The sequence below is a fragment of the Microcebus murinus genome, chromosome 8 (genome assembly GCF_040939455.1).
Source record: "Microcebus murinus isolate Inina chromosome 8, M.murinus_Inina_mat1.0, whole genome shotgun sequence".
In the NCBI taxonomy this organism is placed as follows: domain Eukaryota; kingdom Metazoa; phylum Chordata; class Mammalia; order Primates; family Cheirogaleidae; genus Microcebus; species Microcebus murinus.
In genome coordinates, this window is record NC_134111.1 from 23,407,012 (window position 1) to 23,422,606 (window position 15,595).

Here is a 15,595-nt window from a genome sequence, read left to right on the forward strand (position 1 = left end):
TTTCTTTATATTGTTAGTTATTATTATTTTTTGTACCTACTAACTATAAGCTCAATGAGGACAATGATTTTTTTCTCTTCTTTATTCATTATTATACCTATAATACCAGGTAATTAGAAATTTAAAAAAAAATACACATTAGTGGTAAATAAATGTTTATGAATTTATATACATAGATACATCATAACTTTCTAATTCTGTCCACTTACACTGCCAAATGCAACAATTCTCAACTGAATTTATAAATTATCTGGCGAAGTTATCTTAAAATATGGTTTCATACAAAAGCATAAATTTTTATTTTAGTAATCTTGTAAAACCAAATGTGATGTGGGAGGAATGTGGAAGGAAAATAATACACAAAGAAAATGTAGAGTATCCCAAAATAAAACATGTTAAAAAATGAAATGTAGAAAAATAGAAAGTTATAATCCATGTATTATTTCTATTCATTCATTCAATAAGTTCAGTCTTTATAGAACAGTATAGAAATCCATGCTTTTAACTAAATATGATTCACTATTAATTTGAAGTTGTGTCCACTGAAGTCTTTATGTAAGTATCAGACACCAACAATGACTAAAGTTTAGAAAAAACATGGAAATTATTTATTCAGTAATGAGTGTGTATCTCTCTGCATATTTTGAATACATAGATGTGAATTATTATATACAAGAAAAAGTCAGTGAGATTGCATATAGAAAAAGTAAAGACCTACATTCATATTTTGGATGTACTCAACAGAATTATTATTTAACCATGAAAAACAATACATAAACTAAATAAAAATAAATGCATTATCTTTATGCATATTGTTTTGATTCATTCTAGTAGTTGATTTTTAAATGTTGTATAACATAAATCTGTTAGAATTCTACAAACAAACAAAAAAGATACATGGCTGGAATCCCAAGTATGTTAATACTGAAGATAATTTCATTCTTGTTTACAAACTCTATAAGTCAGAAAGAGAAAACTTTGTAGCAGAAAATCCAATCAATATTTTCTTGATATGATTTTGGTGAAGAAGGTATAAAAAATCTCTACATGTTTATTAAAGTCGAGATTTTTAAGAGTTTAAGGTATACTCTCATTGGATTGAAAATATTATTTAAAATAAAATAGCTAGGAGATAAAATTTATTGCACCATTTAAACTTTTAAGGAAAAATGTCATTGTGTTAAAATGGCAAGTTTTGTCACACTATGAAGGAAGTACTTCAGGAGCCAGAACAGATATGTGCTTATTCATTCAATCTGACTCTTACTGTCTACTTTTAACATACTCCAAAGTTCAAATATGAAAAGAAATGTATATAATAAATGATTTACTTAATATTAATCTACTTTCAAAGGTACTGAGTCATAAAAATATTATTATTACATAAAATTGCATGAGTAGGCCAAATAAACTAGGGAACACAGCCCTAATTCTCACAGCTATGGAAGTTAGGATTCAGGAAGTTAGTGAATCACAGTCACATGGCCAAAAAGGGGCAAGCCAAGAACTATATTCAGGCTTTACTAATCCAGGCTTCCACTGTTTTCTCTATAATATGTTGTTCTACCAAATAGAAAGATAACACAAGAATATAATAATCTTATATCAAATGTTATTTTTCCTTAGCTATCAGGAATATAACAAGAAATCTACATATTTAAAACCACAAAACAAAACATGAAAAAGTTCATCATGTTGAGAAACAAAATCTCTCTTTTTCCAAGTAGTCCCTATCCATTTTTAATGTGTAATACTTTCATGCAAGAGGCTTAGATGCATATCAATAAAATTTTATAAAAATTATTCTATAAAACTATTTTGAATCCTTATTTTATATATACTTTCTCTATGAAAAAAGTAGGAATTTGATGAATTATCATAATATATGCAGCCAAATCTATGTGAGAATCACTTATATGGTTAAAACATTTAAAAACTTAATAAAACTAAAACAGTTTAAACCTATCAAAATTAAGCAACATTTTATTAATATCAAGCAAAGAATTATTTATTTGCTCCTTAAACTGAAATTGAAAGTAAGGAATTGAATATACTATTTGGGGATTATAAACCAATGTAGAGAAAGAATACTTTGTAAGCCTGTAAAACTGCAGGGAGAAACTTAAAATTTAAGTTAAGAATTTACATGGATGCAAGGAGAGATTGTTAATGAACATAGATTCTTGATATCTAAATTAGGTCTGCAGCAATAGGAAGAAATGAAAATACTTATCACCGTTTTCTGAGACCCCATGGAAATTAATATTCAGTGATGAAATTACTATTAACTTTTTCCCCATCTGAGCTCAAGTTTTGTGCTTATTCAGTGTTTGCAGGATTATATCATGTGGCCAAGAAAACCGATTTTAGAGTATTGGCTCGATAAATCTAGCCCTAAAAATACATCCAAAATCCAGAAATTTTCAAAACTGTCAAAATCAAATGATATACTATATAAATAAATTTGCTTTGAATAATAAATTATTTATTAAACTAAACTGAAAATTTCTTTCTTTATATGAGCTTGCACTTACAGAATTTAACAACATAAAATTTAAAAAGAGACATTAAAAAGTGACCTGAAGAATTATAGCAATACTATCAGAAACCATCATAATATAAATATCCCTATTCTCTTAATTAAACACATATGTTCTTGGCAGGAAAAAAGTACAATGAACACATTTCAAATTAATTATTGATATTTGAATAACAGGTAAAAAGATCCCATTTGGTAGCACTTGAGTTCCCAAAGGCTTGTTAGCATACGCTTACTGGGCTCTAAAAGTTAATTTATCATACGACAATTCTGCAAATGTCAAAATTACTTTAGACACAGGTATACTTATCAAGAAAAGAGAATTTTTTTCTGTCACAATTAGCTATATTCAAGCTTTAACATATGCATTCAAGTTATTAAAAATGCTGTTGTATAATTTCAAGGAAATTTTTTTGAGAAACACAGCTAACTAACACTAGTAACAAAGCTCTGATTTTGGAGGTGGAAAGGTAAAGAAGTGTGGGGAAAAAGTGAAGAATGACTGTCAAAGTTGCTAAAGGAGAAACAGTATTTAATGATATACTTTAGACTTACGAATGACAATGAAAAGCAAAACTAATTTGAATCAGTCATTTTCTTTGAATTTAAAATTCTCTTTTTTGACTGCTAAACTCTTTCCTGGAGGTGAGATTTCGGTTACAATTTTTATAATATACTCACCATTTCTTTCTACTCCTTGGCCTTCCCTAAATGAGCATGATTGAGATATTTGGCAGACATACTAAATAAAACCTGAGTAAATCAAAATTTTTCATTATGGCATAAAAGTGAAGATCAGATAATTCTTTTTTGTGAGCAGTTGACCTTGCTCAAGAAGAAAATCAAGAATTTCATATGTCCTCTCCTAGAGCAGAGGTCAACAGTGGGTTATCCTATCTGCAAAAGTAAAAAAAAAAACAAAAAGCAAAGAAAAATAAAGACCCTACAGATTAACAATAGCAGCTAGCCTTTACTTGAGAATGAGCTTTTCATTTGACAAAATCTGCCTGCAATGTTCAACTTCTTAGCAGATTAACTAGAATCACTTAGTATTCATACTAACTGAATACCTTTTAGGTCAATATGTCCATGTCTCCATCTTCAGAGAGTAAGTGAAATAATATAATACCTTAAAATCTGTACCCCCATAATATGCCAAAATAAAAAAAAATAATAATAAATAAAATAGTAAAACAAAAAAAAAGAAAAAAATATTGTAAAAGTCTGAATACATTTCATGAGTACATGAATTGCCATTCTCCATCCCCTGTGAGTAATAAAATGGAATGTAGAACCTTCTCTATTCCTGTGATGCCTTCTTCATGTTTTCTTTTTCTTCGCTTGTGTGCAGTTTTGTTTTGAGAAATATTATTACATGCCAACCCCAAATTACTTTTCAAGTCCTAAATATGTTACTATTGCTTAAAGAATCCTATACTATTAAAAAAGAAGAAGAAAGAAAGAAACCCTTAATCACAGATAACAGAACACTGCTAAAAGGAAGGGAATAAAGAACCAGTACACCCTTAAACATTACCGAACTTTTCAAATTTTTTGTTCTTGTTTTTGGTTTTGTGGTTGAGTCTCAAATGTATTCTTTTTTGCACTCAGGTTTATTCAATAAATATTTAATTAGGTAACTATTAGATGTTAGGACCTAATGATGCAATTGAACTTAGGAACCCTCATGAAGCTCAGTATTTAATGGCAGAGGCAGATGAGTAAATAAAGAAGTACCTGAGAAAAATGCTAACAGAAATGCTTAAAACTTGCTAGCAGTGAGTCTCTGTAAGTCATGAAAGTAGGAACTTCAACAAGGAAAATGTTGAAGTCCTGTGGTGCGAAAAGCTGCCATTCCTATAAACAACTTCAGAAATAAATTTTTCTTTCAAGCCAAAAATAAAGATATAAGCCATTTGGGTTGGCCTTTATGTTTAAGCTTAAAAAAATACTTTTAAGTTAAAATTTGTTCTTCAGGTCTCTTTCTGAGTCTGTTATTCTTAAGCATACATTTAATTCCTTCTTGACTCACTACATTGCAATATTGAATAATTACATAGAACAAATATTATGTGTATATGGAAAGCACATACTGGAGAAGTCTGGAAGAAAATTCTTCAAAAAGAAAAATTGCTTTGGCATCTATAATCCCATAGCACATTATGCTTATCACACTATATTATAGTTTCTTATTTGATATATGTATTTATGCCTTTCCTTATTGCCCATTTGTTTATTTAAACAGATACATATACAAATACTTAAATATAGTTAAGATATTAACTTGTCATTCACATGTTTATGATTTTCTTGAGTGAATGATCCATATTTTATGCATTTTTGGCATATTCAATATATAATATTCAATGTTTCCCCCTAACTACAAATTTTCCAAATATTTAACATCTAGCCATCTAGAGCCTAGATTCCTAGAGCTCATGAGCTGATTTAGGATTCTCAAAATATTATAAGGAAATTTTAATTTGTTTCATGACCTGTAACCTATCTTGCCCACCATTATTTCTCTCATAAATCAAATTTATTCCGTTTCTTTTTCATATGTGTTGCCTTGCCTTAAGATGCAAAATGCACTTTAAGAGACAGTATGAAACTACACTATGCTCTTACTACTCCAACAGATATTAAACTGTGAGCCAAGACCTTTTGTATATTGTTGAGCATATTGCAAAAATATATACATAATTAATCCAAGACCATTTGAAAATATGTACTTGCAGAACAGGAAATCCCACGTCAATTTGAATCTTTGCCATGGACTGAAAAACTTGTCAGCATGTTATTTACAGTCCCAGAAATATAAAGCTGAATTAAGAGGGGCAATATACATCCTGGTGCTTAAAAGGAAAAAAAAAAATCACAGTATTTGTGCTTCACTTAGACATATGTAGCAAAGGAGCTTAACCAAATTTTCCAATATCATACTGTGACTTCCTATACATCATTTTGTTGTTGTTAGCAGAAGATGGATTTTTAGCATAAAGAAAATTATTACATTTCAATTTTTCAAAAAGGAAGTGAAGCCTAACCAACAAAAAGTACAAGATAATGGATGGTAAAAACTGATTCTTTTCAGTTAAACTACACTCACCCATGGTTCCTATTTTCCTTTTGGCTACACTTTAAAAGACCTCAGGTCTCCATTGTTCAAAAACAGGTTTCATGCCCACTTTCCAAGGCACATTTATATCTTGGATTCAGCTAATTTACTCCATTATGGTTCACCTTTTCCCTTGGCAATACCACCTGCCATGTTTTAACTTCAAACAGAATATTAAATGCTATACCTTATTCCTATGATATGAATTTTGACACTTAAATCTTTATGTAATATTACTTGGAAATTAATGTTTGAATAATTTAACAAGGCTCTTCATTTTTAAGCTTTTTTCCCCTCTGAATTCAAGTCCATAAACATGTGGACAAAGTATAGGGAGATATGTATCACTAATATTTCTAAACAGTTATAAATATTTCCTGCAAATAAAACAACATTTAAATAGATGTGTCTATTCTTAACTATGAACGTAGAAAAATATTTATCCATGTGACTTAGTTAATAATTAAGTAGTGCTTTTATGAAGTGAAGGTATATAGTAAAACAATATTTACATAATGTTACATTTGTCAAACATTTGTTTTGTGGACTCAAATGTAAATCTTGTTTTGGGGGCTCAAAATTAAGAAGTCAGTAACATTTATGGAGGTCCTCCTGCTGAGTCAGTGCTGAGGTGGTAGTTGCAATGAAGAGAAATGGAAAATCTGACAAACATCTGAAGAGAAAAATGACATGATTTGGTGACAGATGGAAATAGGTGATGAAAACCTACAATAAAATCTAAAGTTTCAATCTCTTTTGTGATAACTCAAAACATAGAAATAGATGACAAAAAAACTATGGAAAATCTGAAGTTTCAATCTGTTTCGTGATGACACAAAATAGATGCCATCATTTTCTTTTCTGTTATGTTTTGTTTTTGTTTTTGTTTTTGTTTTTGTTTTTGGCAGAGTCTTGCTCTGTAGGCTTGGCTAGAGTGCAGTGGCATCATCATAGCTCACTGCAGCCTCAAACTCTGGGTGAAGAAATCCTCCTGCCTCAGCCTCCCTAGTAGCTGGGACTAAAGGCACATGCCACCACACCTGAGTAGCTGGAACTACAGGCGTATGTCATCACACCTAGTTGATTTTTTTCTTTTTTTAGTAGAGACAGGGTCTCGCTTTTGCTCAGGCTGGTTTCCAACTTCTGACCTCAAGTGATCCTCCTGCCTTGGCCTCCCAGAGTACTGGATGAGTGAGCCACTGTGCCCAGCCTCCCATTTTTAGAAAAATAAGTCAGTATATGGGAGGTAGGAGGACATGTTAAGTTTTAGTGACAGACATTCAAATAAATGATTCTAAAGAAAATTGGAAATATAAATAAAGAGAGAAAAATGAGATTTTAATTACATTTTACATATATTTATATTTTGCATATATTTATTTAAATTTTGTATATCTTACAGTATAAGAGGTGATTAAAGTAAAAAACATAAAATTAAATTTTTTTTTAAAATATCAGTTTAAAAGATAAGTATAGCAGAGAGAATGGCATACAAAGCCTTAAATGAAGAGAAAGAGAATAAACTCGAATGCTCACAGGAGCTATATGGGGGAGGTCAGAGAAAACCAGAAGACCCAGGGTCAGAGAAGGTTAACAGAAAAAAGAAATTCTTGAGTGGATAGTCAATAGAAAAAAATGTCTGGAAGAAGGCAAGTGGTATAAAAACCTGAAAGAAAATCTCTTGACCTGGCTTTAGAAAAACTTAGAAATTTCTGGATAATAACAGAAGCTGAAGACACATTTCAGGGGTCCTATGATGAGAAAATGAGAATAGATCACTATTCTAAGAAGTTGAGATGTAAACATGTGGAATTGACTAATACTTTTTCAAATAAGATGGATCTGAGACTATTTGAAAGCAAAAGGGAAAGGCTTTCCTACAAGGAACAACTTGAAGACTATTGAAGAGAACAGTTATTGCACGAAATGTCTGAGGAAAGGAGATGCCATTGTATCCAGTATAAAAGTGGAAAAGTCATTTTAAACAAGAAACAAAACTTTGTCTGCAGTTACACTCATTTAAACATTCACAGCCTGAATTCACACATTACATTTTCCCAAACCACCACATCGACACCTACCCAATTACATACCAAATTTATTTCATTGCTTTACTACTGGCGGAGAGCTTTTCCATCTTCCTCCTCCACAGCTGACACTACAAACTTTACAACTCATATTGATAATCCCATGAACACCCCAGCTCATAGCTCTTCTTTATTTTTCCAGGGACCTATATCTCCCTTTGTCTCTGCTTTACATAAACAAGGCCACAAATTAATCCCAATTATGACATTAAAATACCCTACTTCTAATTTCACCAATTCTAAAATCAACCTCTCTTAATTTATAGAGCTGTCTTGGTCGTTCATAACTGCGGAACGCTTCTCTCTCCACCCTCACCCTGGTTTCTTGCTCTTGGTTTCCCACTAATCCAGCATTAGCTTCCAGGCCTCATCTTCTGACTGGTAACTCATAGCTAATCCATTGCAACTACTAACTTTGAATCTGTCACCTCCTCCTTTCTTTTTGGCTTGTTTTTACCTTTTTTTTTTTTTTTTTGTTACTACCTCTAAGTTATCAAACATCATTATTATTATAAACATCCTGCTTTGATTCTAAAATAGAAATCCATCCCAGCTGGTCTCATGTTGCTTGAAAATTCTTTTATTCTTTATTGTGGAAAATATTCAATAATTATGATAAAACTTAACCTATTTACTTAAAGCTGCTAACCTTACTTATAGATGATCAGATGTTTCTTCAATTTCTCTAATTTAACTTCTAAGATACATTCTATCCCAATATTCTATCTCTTCTTTCACTCCATCACCAAAGAGGAAGGGTAAGAGAACTAGCATATACCTCGTTTATTCCTCCAATAATCTAAATGGGTATAGGCATTTGAGACGAAGATATTTAGAGAGATATCAAAGGTAAATGTAAAAATGTAAATGTCCAAACTGCAGTGGAAACTGTCAGCGCTACATATAAACACCCTCGGATGCTGTTTACCATTTCTGCACGCTCGGGTGCCCAGTTTCTGTATCGTTTGCCTCAAACAGCTTACATAGACAACTATCTTTGGAGCACTACCTTTGGGCCACCCTTTGGGCCACTAGAATCTCTGCTTCCACAAGTGCTGAGAGCCAAAAATCTTAGGAGTGCATGTCTCCCCAGGGTGGCCTTTATCCACTGGGTAACTAATGGAGAGTCTGAAAGTTCCTTTGTTTTGATGTAAAGTTTACACTCTTGAGTCTCCAAAGGGATACCTCTGAGATCTAGACTTTGCTCAAATTAAACATTTATTTGATTTCCCCCCTTTCTTCTCCTGCTTATTTTTGTTTCCTGAATTGAGAATTCTCATTCTAGGATTTTTTTTTTTTTCCTTAGATACCAAGACATAAATCTTGTCTGTCCCCTATTCTTCTTGCTTACCTATTGCTTCTTCCTGGTCAAGGTTCCTCCTAAACTCCCTGGAATTTGTCTCCTCCTTACATTCATTTCTACCCTCTTCCTTTCTACCAATTTCTTCCCCTCTGCCTAAGAATATGTGCAGTGTTCCCTCTCTCACATACTAAAACAAGAAAACTTTCTCTATACCCTATTATCTTCTTAACGTATCTCCTATTTCTATCTCTTCCCATTCATTGGCCAAGTTTCTGCCAGTGTAGTCTATATATGCTAGCTCTACTTTCTAATTATCTTTTAATTATTAATTCTTTATATTTTACTTCTGTCCTTACCAATCTCCTGAAATTGATAACAATAAACAACATCACCCTGATCACCAGTTACATGTTCTGTTCTCTGCTTTTTATCTCTCCTGACTTCTTTACTGTTGGCACATTCTTTTTCCTTAAACTCTCTTCCCTTGACTTTTATAATTCAGCAATTTTCTGAAGACTTGGATGGGTTTTTTGTTCTCTCAGTTTTGCCTTATTATGAACTAATATTTTCTCTCCTTTTTTCTCTCTCTCTCTTAATCATTCCATCTATATTCTTCATTATTTTTCTTAAGACTTCTTCTGTATTCTTTCTTGGATAATCTCATCCACTATCATGGTTTATTATAGAATCTAAACTCTGTTAGAGTAAGTAATAAAACTTTATATTTATCAATCTATGCCCCACTGGATTTCTCTTCTCCAGGCTTTACTATCTCAGGAAAATCCCATAATTTTCCAATCGATTACCATTAAATGAACAGTATTATATTATTAATTAAGATTCACTTCCAAGCAAAAAAGGCAAATCTTTCTAAATTGAAACTTAAATTTCATATCTCTGTTAACATTCTCTGCGCTCTCTCCAACCTGACTCCTCTTGGCCTTGGGACTTGCAGTGTAAAGGGGACACCTTTTTTTTTTTAATTTACTACTCTTTTTTATTTTAGTATCCCTCATATATATTTATTTCTAGATGTCTCCATTACTTGCCTTGAGGGCAGGGAAAGAACCCTCCTCTTTGCTTCAGAGGGATGATGGACTACCATACTTCAGAATTCCTTACTTCAAAGAAACCTACAAACCATTTTATGGCCCCAAGTTATCTTCCAGCCACATTACCTACTCTTTCCTACTCCTCGTACCTTATATACCTACACTCTTGCCGATGGTTTTTGCTTTGCCACTACCAAAGTATTTTTGTGTTATTCTACTTATTCTATTCTATTCTATTCTATTCTATTCTATTCTATTCTATTCTATTCTATTCTATTCTATTCTATTTCTTCTTCATACAATATAGAACTATATAATATAGATTATTCTATTTCTTCTTCATATAATATAGAACCCTATCCCATATCAGAAACCTCTTACTCCTTCCAGCCTCCTCACAAAGCCTCTATTAATCACCACCATTGCTGCTACTACCCTAACTTTTACTACCTACTCTAATTATATACTATCACTTTTTGCTTTAAACCCAAGGTAATTTTATAATTGTCTTATAAAAATTGTTACTTCAACCTGAGATTTGGATATGAGATTTAAGTTTGAGTTAGATCAATTATCTTTTATTGTCTAAAATGTCTTACTTAATAAAATGTGATGATTCCTTTAACTGAAATTATCGTATTTGTTTAAACTCCCAGTTTAAACAGGAAACGCACTGTGAATAGGGACAACATCTTATTAACACCAGCATACTTCAGAGTGCCTACCAGTGTCTGTCATATGTAATGCTATTGTGTCAAGATGTACTGAAATGAAGGCTGAGGAGGACATGGGAGGATGCCGCCATGTCCTGGCTCACAGTGCCTAGCTCTCCATAAGCATTCACTGAATAAACTGACAAAAAGTGGAATATATGAAGATTCCTTTGTCTAATGTTCTCAATCAACCTAGAGAGAAGTAGCTATAATCATATGCTAACATGTATGTGGAAAGATAAGAGATACTTAAGGAAAAGGAGCTCCAGAATATCAACTTGGGGGTATACACTTGGTTTCAGTACGAACTAAAAAAGAAACCTACAGATTGATAAGTGGCAGCAAAAGGCTTGTTAAATTGAACTGCATGAATCTAAACTAGGCTAGGCACAAGAGGTTCTATACAAGTGTGTAAGTCTGACAGTGCAAATGGATTTATTGTAAATATAAAGAAAATAAATTGTTAGAAATAAACATCCATTTCCTATGTATCTATGAGATTATAGAACATTGCACTTATCTTAATCCTTGACATTAGAATAATCATTCATAAATTATAAACTTTTCTCTTTCAAGGCCATAATGATTTATTATTTGATTATTAATTATAATTTAAAGAGATTTTTAAAACATCATCATATTGGAAGAGGACATTTTCATTTACAGAGGTATGATGTGGGCACATTCAACTGAGTCATATATTTTATTTTTGAAATTAAACAAAATTACACTCCCCTCTTCCCCAGTCTCAACATCTAGTGGCATGAGTTTATAAGCATGCAGTAGTAGACAGGAGGATATACAAAAGGAAGTCAGACCCAACTGGAGACTATGGTATAGACCTCCACACTTATTTTTTTTCAGTCTTTTCTCATTGTTTATTATCACTTTCACCTGTGGTTTTAATTTTTAAGCTGTTGTAATTTATCCCTGAAACTATCAAAACTGTTTTCTTATATGTTTGATATTTTTGTTTATTAAATTCTGTAACATATAACAGCATATATGTATATGTGCAGAACACATACATACATAATATATAGCAAAATCCTTGGAATCTTTGAAAAAGCTAACTCTACCATATATCAAAAAAGTAATGTATTTAAAATTGCTAATTCAGTTTCCTTTTCTGTTAAATGAAAGAAATAATACCACTCTACATTTGATGTAAGCTTTCAAACAAAGTGAAAAGGGATCCAGTGGTGAATTTTGAGCAAAGAAATGACAAACACTATTTACATTCCAGAAGGATCATTATGCTACCACATGAAGAACAGATTGTGGGAGTATGAGAATAAAAAATGGTAAACCACTACTCAGAAATCCTGGCAAGAGATGATAATGGCTCAGGCTAGGATGGTAGCAATGGAAATTATGAGAAGTAGGTAGAGTGAGAATGTATTTTGAAGTTAACAGAATTTCCTTATATGCTGAATGTAGAGTATATTAGAGAAACATCAAAGATGATATCAAATGATTTGTCCTGAATAAATGAAAGAATAGAATTGCCATCAACTGATGAAGAAGTTATAATTGTAGAGAAAGATTCTGTTAATTTTGGATATATTAAGGTTAAGGTTTCTATTGGATCTTCTTCCAGTTACTTATTATGCTTTGTAACATACCACCTCAAATTTAGAGGCTTTAAACAATAATAATTAATTTGCTCATGAATCTTCAATTTGGGTATAGTTCAGCAAGAGCAATTCATCACTTCTTCACATCAGCTGCAGTGGCACCAAGCTGAAGTGACATAAGAGCTGGGAACTGGAATCATTTTAAGGGTCAGTTACACAACATGTCTGGCGATTGGTGATGGCTATCAGCTGGGACCTTAGCGAGGGTTGTTGGCTGGAAGACCTACATGTGGCTTCTTCATGGAGTTGCTTGGCTTCCTCACAGCAGAGTGGCTGGATTCTAAGAGCAACTCAAGAGAATCAAGCAGAAGTTTTATTTTCTTTTATAATGGTAGCCATAGAAATGACATGGTATCACTTCCACCATAGTCACAGGCTCACCCAGATTCAGGTGTATGGAAAAATGGCTTCATCTCTTTTTTGGAAAAGTGTCAATGTCACATTGTTAAGAAAAAAAAAAAAAAGCATGCATGAGGGATGGCAGATACTGTTGTAATTATCTTGGAAAACACAATCTGCCACAAGTCTCCAAATATTGAAAGTGCAACTGAACATAAAAATCTAGAGTTCACAAGTGAGGTCTGGTCTGGGTATATCTATTTTAGAATCTTCAATATTTAGATGGGATGAAATGAAATAAAGAAGAGAATAAAAGCAAATACTGAGCCCTTGGGAACTCCAACATTAAGAGGTCAAAGAGTAGAAAAATAACTAAAAGGAAGAGTGGGTGGGGATGACCACTGAAGTAAAACAATCAAGAAAGTTGGTTTTCTCTGCCTTAGATTGTCTCTGGAAAATCTATACCCACAAGGTCTTACCCTAGTCCTGGGCAATAAATCATAATTTGTCTAAATATGTCAAGATAATCTCTCTCCTTTGGCTATTGACTGATCTGAGGATAGACATGTAATCCACTCTGGCTGAGGAAAAACAAAGGGATTAATACTAATGCCTTTCTCTTCCCAAATAGCACAATCCATTTTAGAAATGAAAAGATGTTTTATCCTATCCTTCTTCTTCTCTAAATGTAGACAGGCTGCCTGGTGATATATCAACATGCTGTAACAATATGGCAATAACACCAAGCATAAAATATAGGTTAGTTAACATAGTGGTTAAAATGATAAAAAGATAGTTGAGCACTTGAATAATTACCAATAATCATCTACTTTCATATTTCATTTTTTGGTGAAAAAAAGGAAGCTCATATATATTTAACACACTCTAGCTAAATTATGTTACTTGCATCTAGGAGTATTTCTAACAAATGCAACTTTTTCCATTTTTATACTGTAACCTTAGTTTTAACTTGAAATGTGACAAATGTGTGGGCATTATTTCTCTCTCCTATATTAACTTGCTTTGTTTCCTTTCTTTCTGTAATATTAATAATAATATGACTTAATTGTATAACATTTGTCAAGAAAGTGAAATAAGTGATAATATTGATAATAATAAGTGGAGAGAGCGCCGAATCCTAACCACTAGACCACCAGGGGCATCTACCCAAAAGATCCAATGACGCTACAAAAAAGACACCTGCACTCGAATGTTTATAGCAGCACAATTCATAATTGCAAGGCTGTGGAAACAGCCCAAGTGCCCATCAATCAAAGAATGGATTAATAAAATGTGGTATATGTATACCATGGAGTACTATTCAGCTCTAAGAAACAATGGTGATATAGCACATCTTATATTTTCCTGGTTAGAGCTGGAACCCACACTACTAAGTGAAGTATCCCAAGAATGAAAAAACAAGCACCACATATATTCACCAGCAAACTGGTATTAACTGAGTAGCACCTAAGTGGACACATAAGTACTACAGTAATAGGGTATTGGGCAGGGGTGAGGGGTGAGGGGCCGGGTATATATATACATAATGAGTGAGATGTGCACCATCTGGGGATGGCCATGCTGGAAACTCAGACTTGTGGGGGGACGGGGGGAAAGGGGGGGAAAGGGCATTTATTGAAACCTTAAAATCTGTACCCCCATAATATGCCAAAATAAAAAAAAAGATATAAATAAAAAAAAATAATAAGTGGAAAAAGTATGTACAATATATAACAAATAGGAAAGGTTGAAGATTTTCATGATAGGCGATTTGATGTCTTATATACATCTGACTTCATTATATTAATAAATCAGTGTTTCTTACTCTGGTTTGTCTAACATACTTTTGTTTAATCAACCATAGATTTACTTTTCTTCTACTCCAAAAGGCATAGGAGTTCTATTAATATAAAATTTTCTTCTCTTAAAAAAAAAATAAGTCTAGTCACTCTAGCAATACAAGAAACACAATAGTGGCTAGTAATTAAGGTTTAAAATAGGGAATACTTCTATATTATTGTTTAAGATAAAAGCAGCTATTAGCTAATTATTCACTAACAGCCACTTTACTAAGCCCTGAGGATAGAGAAAAAAAGCAAGCACACATGGCTCTTCTCTTCATAGAGTACAAATACAATAAAGAATAGAAACTTTATCCAGTCTAGTGAAAAATACAGCTACTAGGCAAATTAATAGAAATAAATAAGCAAATATTAGTGCATAGAATTTATAAAATGAAAGTAATAGGTGCTATGGGGTCACAGAACAATCTAAACTATTTTCAAAGCCAAGGAAGGGTAAATAAAATTTAGCAACATAAGAATAGTAAAAGAGCATTGCATTTAAAAGGAAAATGTTTTGCAAAGGCTGAGAGAAGAAGAGAATAAGAAATATGTGAAAAATTAATACACGAAGATTGACATAGAAAAAAGGCAATAACAGGAGTTTGGGACTAAAAGTTTACATAGGGCCTGATTAAGAGAAATCACAACAGAGATTTTGGACTTTACCCAACAGGCAATGGGAATTCCTTGAATTGTTTTAAGTAATCAGGTTTATATTTTAAAACTCACTTTAGCTTTTGGTCAGTTTAGGAGGCCAGTTGGGATGTTATTCCAGAGATATAGGAGATCACATTCAATTAGAGTAACGGCAGTGAAGATAAAGAGTGGTAGATTGATAATAGAATTATTTAGCAGAAAAAAAATCAGTAAAAATCCATCAGTGATGGATATAATTCATTTCAATTTTATATACATAAAATTTGGGTGCCCATGAAACATCCAAATGGAAATGTCAAGAAGACA

General features: G+C 32.4%; 1 protein-coding gene across 2 annotated transcripts in view; it reads right to left on the bottom strand.

Moving 5' to 3' along the window:
• The window catches only part of LRP1B (LDL receptor related protein 1B), a 1,745,675-nt gene that overhangs the window by 433,812 nt on the left and 1,296,268 nt on the right, over positions 1–15,595 (bottom strand). The gene's annotated exons all lie outside the window — the stretch shown is intronic.